Source organism: Rhinopithecus bieti, unplaced genomic scaffold (genome assembly GCF_001698545.2).
Source record: "Rhinopithecus bieti isolate Rb0 unplaced genomic scaffold, ASM169854v2 scaffold_35950, whole genome shotgun sequence".
In the NCBI taxonomy this organism is placed as follows: Eukaryota; Metazoa; Chordata; class Mammalia; order Primates; family Cercopithecidae; genus Rhinopithecus; species Rhinopithecus bieti.
Window position 1 is genome coordinate 1,335,646 of NW_016815506.1, and position 10,005 is coordinate 1,345,650.

At 41.1% G+C, this 10,005-nt stretch overlaps 1 pseudogene; it reads right to left on the minus strand.

Moving 5' to 3' along the window:
* Nucleotides 1–1,123: 1,123 nt before the first annotated feature.
* Nucleotides 1,124–2,991, minus strand: LOC108516038 (mucolipin-3 pseudogene; annotated as a pseudogene).
* Between the last annotated feature and the right edge of the window lie 7,014 nt (nt 2,992–10,005).

The following is a 10,005-nucleotide window of genomic DNA, read 5'->3' on the forward strand; positions in this document are numbered from 1 at the left end:
AATAAATAAATAAAATAAAACTACACTGAAAAAAAAAAAGAAAAATTAAATTATGTGTACATTAAGCCCAATTCAGATCATGAAAACTGTAATTTCTTTTCTTATACCAATCTGATGAAGAAAAATATTTAAACTAGAGAAACAGGTGAAAAATTGCTTTGCATCACAGCTATTTGTTGAGCTCCAGGCTCTTGAATCCACTTGCTCTGCAGTTTCAATTCTGTGTGGAGGTGGGAGATGTCATTGTCACACAGTGTTTCAGCACATGTCACTGGAGCCTGACTGCCCAGCTTAGGACCTCAGGTTTTGTCTCACTTGGTTCCTCATCTGCAGAATCGACATGTTAATAATAGCAAATGATTGTTACAGAAGATTAAATGAGTTAGTATTTGCAATGCACATATTCCAGTGTCTGGCATTTAATGTCGGTTATGTAAACATTTCTTGAATAATAAAAATACATCCTGTCTGAAAGAACTCAAATAAAAGCCTTGGCCATTGCTATTCATAAAAAATTATAGACTTAAGAACTAGCTAACAAATCCTTATCTATTTACTGTATTTTTTTAGACAAGGTTTCTTGCTCTGTCACCCAGGCTGGAGTTCAGTGATGCTATCATGGCTCACTGTAGCCTCCTCCTCTTGGGCTCAAGGGATTCTTCTGCTTCAGTCTCCTAAGTAGCTGGGACTACAAGTGTGTGCCACCACATCTATCGGGGGAACCGGCCCCCAATATTTCAATGTAGGTTCTTTTCTATTTTTCCTAAGTGTTGGCCGGTCTGAGAATAAAGAGAAAGAGTACAAAGAGGGAAATTTTACAGCTCGGCCTCTGGAGGTGCCATCACATATTGGCAGGACTGTGATGGTGACCTTGAGCCACAAAACCAGCAAGTTTTTTTTTTTTTTCCCTAACTAAAGTTATTTTAAAACAAGCCCAGCATAAAACTGCAAAGACATTACATATTGCTTTTAAAAATATAAACTGTTATTTGTGAATTATAGATCTCAATTACCTCAAAATAACAGTCTTCAAACATACTACATCTGATCTCAGAATATCCACATAGTCTTCCAGCTCAGCTACACATTATATATTCCTCTAAAGTACAGATAAACCTGATAGCTACTTTTTACAACAGCAGAATAAAGATACTGGAGGGTCATCTTCTAATCTGTATTTTCCAGAGTTGGGTAGATTCTTGCACTCTGATATAAATGTATGAAGTTCAGTCTCTGGGAAGCCATCTTGTTGGTAATGCTTAATTGTTTCACATGTATCAGTGATCAGTGCAATGAAAATCATCTCCATTCATCAGAGAGAAAAGGCACTCAGAGACCATGTTCAGAGAATGAAACTTGTCATGATAAGACCCCAGCATGATCCATCCACAGAAGCAGTAGCCTAAGTAAATCATAGCTGCACAGCAGCAGAACCTGATGACATTGGGCAGCGCTGCCTGAAGGGTCAAAATGAGGAGACTGTGCTTTGCAAAGAAACCGAGGTATTGGATGACTCCAAGCCACACAAACATGGTAGAAGTCCCAAGAAGTATGCTACAGACATTATAACTAGTTACACTCTTAGCTTGGATTTCCATTTTTAGAATTGATCCAATGACTGTTAATATGTCACTAATAATAGTCATAATGTACCATCTGTTGACAAATTCCATTTGATCAGAAACAGAAAATTCCTTCTTATAATGGAGGAGGAAAAAAATTGGCAGACTCCAGCTGAACCTGAAGTCCTCTAATCACAGATCTAATGCAGAAGATTAATGAAACCAAGCAAGTCAGAATGATAAAGGCATCAAAGATCATCATGTAATGAGTGTTCTGAATTGATCTAGATACATGCCAGTCTTTACATTCTCTGATGGAAATGTCATTATCTAAACTTATTTTAATTCTTTCACTATGGGCCTTGTTGTCAAATGTTATAGTCAGAGTAAAGTCAAAACAGTTGGGGAGCTTTTGATGATGAACTGTCTGCAGATTAATGGCTTTCAGTTTAAACTGAAGCTCCACTGTTAGGAATCTGTGGAAGTCCAGTGTTAAGTTCAGTTTATTTTCTGCTGGTGTCCCAGTGTGAAAAGGTTCATTCGGCTCTACAAAGAAACACTCAGTTTCAATTTCTGGATCGATATCAAAGGTATCATTTCCAGGGCAGATGTTTCCTCGCTTGTAGAAGTGCTGACAGATTGCCATAGTAGACTGCTCAGTATCTTTATTCTCATAAGCATGATTCCCAATGAAGACATTGTATAGATGCAAGTACTGGTTCACTGTGAAGACTATCTGATCATACACATCACTTTGTGTGTACACTGCATATGTGTCATCCATTTGGTGCATATATCCTTTTAGGAAAAGGTGTTTGAATGCTATAGTATTCTCTTCCTTGAAAGCTACCACCATCTGGTTACTTAGCCCAAATAAGACCAGCTGGATAGTCACCACAGCAATTTTTAGAATTTGTATGGAAAGTTTCCATGGTTTTCTTTCTTTTTTTTTTTTTTTTTTAGGCGAAGTCTCGCTCTGTCGCCCGGACTGGAGTGCAGTGGCCGGATCTCAGCTCACTGCAAGCTCCGCCTCCCGGGTTTGCGCCATTCTCCCGCCTCAGCCTCCCGAGTAGCTGGGACTACAGGCGCCCGCCACCTCGCCCGGCTAGTTTTTTTTTGTATTTTAGTAGAGACGGGGTTTCACTGTGTTAGTCAGGATGGTCTCGATCTCCTGACCTCGTGATCCGCCCGTCTCGGCCTCCCAAAGTGCTGGGATTACAGGCTTGAGCCACCGCGCCCGGCCGTTTCCATGGTTTTCTACCTTGAGCCCAGAACTTCTCACAAGAATTCATGAAAAAAAAATTGAGTTTTTGCCTCATCTGGTCTTCTAATAGAAGCCCTCAGATGAAGATGTATGCTGGTTAAAATTGCAGTGATTTTCCTCTTCATGAGAGCTGCAGCTACTTATAACTAACTCAGGATTTGCCATCTCTGGGGACAGCTCCAGTGTCTGCAGCAAGGGCGCAGGGTGAGTCAGCAAGTGGCTCCAGCAGCCTTGAGCCCTGCTCCACCCACTGTCAGATGGGAGGCCGAGCACCCTGTGTGCTGCCTGTACATCCTTCCCCAAACCAGTAAGTTTTTATTAGGGATTTTAGAAGGGGAAGGAGTGTACAAATAGGGAGTGGGTCACAGAGATCACATGCTTCAAAAGGCAATAAAAGATCACAAGGCAAATGGCAGAGCAAGATCACAAGGCCAGGGTGAAATTAGAATTACTGATGAGGTTCCATGTCCTGCAGGGCATGCATTGTCTTGATAAAGATTTTAATAGGAAACAGAGTTCAAGAGCAGACAATTGGTCTGACTAGAATTTACCAGGCTGAAATTTCCCAATCCTAGCAAGCCTGAGGGCACTGCAGGAGACCAGGGCATAGTTCATCCCTTATCTTCAACCACATAAGACAGACACTCCCAGAGCAGCCATTTATAGACCACCCCCCACCCCACCCCGGGAATGCATTTCTTCCCCAGGGTTATTCCTTGCTGGGAAAAGAATTCAGTGATATTTCTCCTGCTCACTTTCTGCAAGAAGAGAAATATGACTCTGTTCTACCTAGCCCCACAGGCAGTCAGACCTTATGGTTATCTCCCTTGTTCCCTGAAAATCACTGTTATGCTATTCTTTCTCAGGGTGCCCAGATTTCATATTGTTCAAACACACATGTTTTACAAACAATTTGTACAGTTAACACAATCATCACAGGGTCCTGAGGTGACATACAATCTCAGCTTATGAATATGATGGGATTAAGAAATTTAAGTAAAGACAGGCATAGGAAATCGTAAGAGTATTGACTGGGGAAGTGATAAATGTCCATGAAATCTTCACAATTTATATTCTTCTGCCATGGCTTCAGCTGGTTCCTCCGTTTGGGGTCCCTGACTTCCTGCAATATATATCCAGCTAAGTTTTTATTATTTGTTGAGATGAAGTTTTGTGATGTTGCTCAGGTTTGTCTCAAACTCCTGGGCTCAAGTGATCCTCCTACCTCAGCATCCAAAGTGCTGGGATTACAGGCATGAGCCACTGCATTTGGCCCCTTACATTCTTTATATCAGCTCCTTAACAAGCTGGTTAGTTTTCTCTTTCTCATGTAATTCATGAAAAATAAGATATTCCACAATTATTATTAGACAATAGATATTCTATCACCTATTAATAATATAATAGCAAACACTTACGTCTCACTTTCTATATATCAGACACAGTTTTAATTATGTGCATCATCTCATTTAATCTTTAAAACAACCCATTTTACAGTTAAGGAAACTAAGGCATGCAGAAGTTAATTTACTTGCCCAAGGTTACGCAGTTGGTACGTGGTAGATCTTGGGTTCAGTCCTAGGCAAGCTGGCTCCAGAGTCCATATGCTTCCCCACTCATGACACTGGGCTGCCCCCAAAGAGCATGCCCTGTCAGGAATAACATGCAACTTTGACTGCTACCAATCCTTATGTCTCTGCTCTAGCTAGAGCCCTGTTATTCCCCAAGCCTCATCAAGGCTCATTACTTTCCATATGATGGCAAACAATCACCAAATTCTTTCATATTTGAACTTTTCTTTCCACTTCCATCAAAATTTGTTTCACCCCATAGAAAAATCAGAATCTGCTGATTCTGAATTCTATATCCACCAGACCCACAGTCAAAGTTTAGCTAAAGGAAACTCAGCTGACAGTCAGAAGTTCAACTGGCCAATTTAGACCCCATCCAGGGAGCTCTACCTGGTGAAAGAGCCCACAGGCAATGTCTGTATTTCAGCTTTGCAGGTTCTCACATTCAGTTCCAGCCATTACCCCAGGAGATCAAGCTCTGAAAGGAAGTTGATTTACAAACCCAGAACCCAATTTACAAGGGAAGCTACTGCTGTGTCGAAAACCTACCTCGGGCATATTCATGGGCCACTAACTTATTCTGAGTGAGATCAAGGACACTGAGAGCACCTATTAGAGATCAGAAGGTGGTTTGGTGAGGCCAGATTTAGAGCCAGTGGAATTTGATGTTTTTAAAGAATATTTCTATCAAGTTCCTGGAATGAACTGCCTCTCTTCCTTCACTCTATTAGTATGAGGTCCTGAGAACCAGCAGCAGCCATTGAGGCCAGAATGGCCTCTCTCTTGCACAGGGCAGCAGGCCACCTGGCATGGTCCTTCTCTTTGGCTACCTTCTCCTAGGCTCCAGGAAACCCATCACCCCTGGAAGACCCTCTTCTACTCTCACTTGCTGCAGTGTATGGAGTACATGCACGAAATGTGCACACATAATATTCCAGGTCTGCTTTCTTGGAGACCTGCCTTGTCCTGATGAAATTCTGAAGTGTCCCATGACACCTTAGTGAGACATTTGCAAATCATCTCTTGGGTAGGGTTTCTTCTAAGATGACTTGCCTTGCATTTGAGTGACATTATTTCTAAAATTATTCCAAATTCTGAGCTCATCTCCTGACTTAGAGCCAGTAGCTACCTTATGCATCAACTAGAGATTTGACATTATAAGTGAAGTGATAATATATGGTTGTGGTGGTTTGCACAAGAGGGGAGAGAGTAAGGAGGGAAGGAAGGAGTGAAACCAGTTAAACCTAATTAAGTGCCGGTGATTATTTATTCAAGTAACTTTAGTACTTTGTACTTATCTTGCTATATTTGTCTTGGCCAGAAAAATAGTAAAAAATCCTCTTGTTACTAGAATGACCTTAGAATTATGACCCTAGACTCAGAGATAGACTTGACAGAATACAAAGAAATGACAGTTGAATATCTGTATATCTGTAAGAATTGTCTCATTACAGATAGAAAGAATAGGAAAACAATTCAGCTTAGAATATAACTGGAAAGGATCCATTGGATCCAGTCAGTTGGTGAAGCAACCTGAATGAGAGTTGCAGGCTTGCATCATGATATGGTTTGGATTTGTGTCCCTGCCCAAATCTCATGTCGAATTGTAATCCTCAATGTTGAAGGAGGGGCCTGGTGAGAGGTGATTGGATCACAGGGGTAGATTTCCACCTTGCTATTCTTGTAATAGTAAGTTCTCATGAGATTTAGTTGTTTAAAAGCATGTAGCACCTATGCCTTTTCCCTATTCTTCCTTCTTCAATCATGTAAGATGTGCCTGCTTCCCCTGCCATGATTATAAGTTTCCTGAGGCCTCCCCAGCCATGCTTCCTATACAGCCTGCAGAACTGTGAGTGAACTAAACCTCTTTTCTTGATAAATTATCCCTTCTCAGGTAGTTCTTTATAGCAATGTGAGAATGGACTAATATGGAAATTGGTACCAGGAGTAGGGCATTGCTATAAAGATACCTGAAAATGTGAAAGCAACTTTGGAACTAAGTAATAAGCAGAGGTTGTAACACTTTGGAGGGCTCATAAGAAAACAGGAAGATGAGGGAAAGTTTGGAACTTCCTAGAGACTTGTTAAATGGTGGTGGCCAAAATGCTGATATGAACAATGAATTCCAGGCTGAGGAGGTCTCAGATGGAGATGAGGAACTTATTGGGAACTGGAGTAAAGGTCACACTTGCTATGCTTTAGGAAAGAGACTGGCAGCCTTGTGTCCCTGATCTAAGGATCTGTGGAACTTTGAACTTGAAAGTAATAATTTAGGGTATCTGGCATAAGAAATTTCTAAGCAGCAAAGCATTTGAGATTTGGCCTAGCTGCTTCTAACAGTGTATGGTCCTCTGTGTGTGCAAAGAGATGATCTGAAACTGAAACTTATATTTAAAAGGGGACCAAAACACAAATGTTTAGAAAACTTTCAGTCTGACCATGTGGTAGAAAACAAAAAACTATTTTCTAGGGGAGGAATTCAAGTTGGCTGTAGAAATTTTTATAAGTAAAGAGGAACCAAATGTTACTAGCCAAGACAATGGGGAAAATGTATCAGAAGGCATAAGAGACTTTTGTGGTAGCCCCTTCCATCAGAGGCCTGGAAGTCTAGGAGGGAAGAATGGTTTTGTGGACTGGACCCAGGGCCGTGACGTCCTGCACAACCTTGGGACACTGCTCCCTGCATCCCAGCCACGTCAGCTCCAGCCGTGGCTAAAAGGGCCCCAGATAAGTCTCAGGCTGCTGCTCCAGAGGGTGCAAGCCATTAAGCCACAGCAGCTTCTATGTGGTGTTAAGCTTGCAGGTGTGCAGAGGGCAAAAGTTGAGGCTTGGGATCCTTTGTCTAAATTTCAGAGGATGTATGGAAACACCTGGATGTCCATGCAGAAGTCTGATGCAGGGGTGGAGCCCTCATGGAGAACCTCTACTAAGGCAGTGCAGAAGGGAAACATGGGGTTGGAACTCTCACACAGAGTCCCCACTGGGGACTGCGTAGTGGAGCTGCGAGAAGAGGGTCATCATCCTCCAGACCCTAGAATGATAGATACACTGACAGCTTGTACTGTGCACCTGGAAAAGCTGTAGGCACTCAACACCAGGCCATGAAATCAGTTAAGGGAGCTGTACCCTGCAGAGTCACAGAGGTGGCACTGCCCAATACCTTGGGAGCACATCCCTTGCATCAGTGTAGCCTACGTGTAAGACATGGAGTCAAAGGAGATTATTTTGGAGCTTTAACATTTAATGACTGCCCTTCTGGTTTTTGGACTTGCATGGGGCCTGTAGCCCCTTTGTTTTGGCTGATTTTTCCCTTTTGGAAAGAGTGTATTTACCCAATGCCTGTAGCTCCATTATATCTTGGAAGTAACTAACTTGTTTTTTATTTTACAGGCTCATAGGTGGAAGGGACTTGCCTTGTCTCATATGAGACTTTTGGTTGTGAACTTTTCAGTTAATGCTGAAATGAGTTAAGACTTTAGTGGACTGTTGAGGAGAGATGATTGTATTTTGCAATGTGAGAAAGACATGAGATTTGGGAGGGGCCAAGGGCAGAATGATATGTTTTGTATCTGTGTCCCTGCCCAAATCTCAATATTATGGATTCAATTGTAATCCATAATATTGGTGGAAGGGCCTGGTGGGAGGTGATTGAATCATGGGAACAGATTTCCCCCTTGCTGTTCTCATGAGAGTGAGTGAGTTCTCACGAGATCTGTTGTTTAAAAGTGTGTAGCACCTCCCCCTTCATCCTCTTCCTCCTTCTCTGGCCATGTAAAATGTGCCTGCTTCCCCTTCACCTTCTGCTGTGATTGTAAGTTTCCCGAGACCTCCCCAGCCATGCTTCCTGTACAGTCTGCAGAACTCTGAGTCAATTAAACATATTTTCTTTATAAATAACCCAGTCTCAGGTAGTTCTTTATAGCAATATGAGAATGGACTAATATAGATTGGAAGTGCAAATTAGGGGCATCCACAATAGTGCATGGGTAGTGGATTGTGTGAGACGCCCCCATGCACCATAGGGGCATTTAAAAGAGCTTCTAGTAAATGTTTCCCATCATTGTGAGAAAATTCTACTATATGTCTAAAGCTATAAATATTCTTATCCCAATCAAAATCTCAGGTCTATATGCAACTTCAACTGCTTTAAAAGGCAGTGTCAAATTACTTGGAATGAAATAATTTTCTCTTTATTGGGTAAATTTCTAAGGAAATGTATAATACAGTATAGAAATGGTAATGTATAGAGACAGTCAAGTAAACCAAACCCTGAATTATTATTTTGAATTAAATTTGGAAATAATTTGTATAGTATTTTAAGTATTTAAAACATAAAACAGAATGTGGCATATTATGAACAATTTCATATAATAGATTATCAAACACATTTGCTTTCTAATTCCAATTTTTAAATGTATAATTAGTATTCAATTAGATTTGTGATTTTTAAGATAAAAGAAAATTGTGCTATGTTATAAATCATATTAGAAAGTTTAAGATAACATGGCTTTGCCATATTTATATGTTGCATTACTTGATTTGTAAGGCTTATTTAAGGTTTATCAGTCATACAATTGACAGACTGTATTTGTTTATTTTCTTTTATTTACAATTCTATTGGAGACATACTTTAAAAGAAAATTAAATATGTTAAATTTATGAACACAGTTTACATTTTTAAAGTGAGTTTAATTAACAGAATGAAATACTAATTTAAGTTCCCCTTAAGAAATTGATAACGTTGGGGTGGAGTCCACCACAGCTCAACAAGGCCTGCCTGCCTCTTTAGACTCCACCCCTGGGGGCAGGGCATAGCTGAACAAAAGGCAGCAAAAAGTTCTGCAGACTTAAACATCCCTGTCTGACAGCACTGAAGAGAGAGCAGTGGTTCTCCTAGCAGTGTTTGAGCTCTGAGAATGGACAGACTGCCTCCTCAAGTGGGTCCCTGACCCCCGTGTAGCCTAATTGAAAGACACCTCCCAGTAGGGGCAGACTGACACCTCATACAGGCAGGTGCCCCTCTGAGACGAAGCTTCCAGAGGAAGGATTAGACAGCAATATTTGCTGTTCTGCAATATTTGCTGTTCTGCAGACTCTGCTGGTGATACACAGGCAAGCAGGGTCTAGAGTGGACCTCCAGCAAACTCCAACAGACCTGTAGCTGAGGGATCTGACTGTCAGAAGGAAAACTAACAAACAGAAAGGAATAGCATCAACATAAACAAAAAGGACATCTTACACCAAAACCCCATCTCTAGGTCACCATCGTCGAAGACCAAAGGTAGATAAAATCACAAATATGGAGAGAAACCAGAGCTGAAAATTCTAAAAACCAGAACACCACTTCTCCTCCAAAGTATTGCAGCTCCTCACCAGCAAGAGAACAAAGCTGGACAGAGAATGACTTTGATGAGTTGACAGAAGTAGGCTTCAGAAGGTCAGTAATAACAAACTTCTCTGAGCTAAAGGAGGGTGTTCAAATTCATCACAAGGAAGCAAAAAACATTGAAAAAAGATTAGATGAATGGTTAACGAGAATAAACACTGTAGATAAGACCTTAAATGACCTGACGGAGTTGAAAACCATCGCACAAGAACTACATGACAC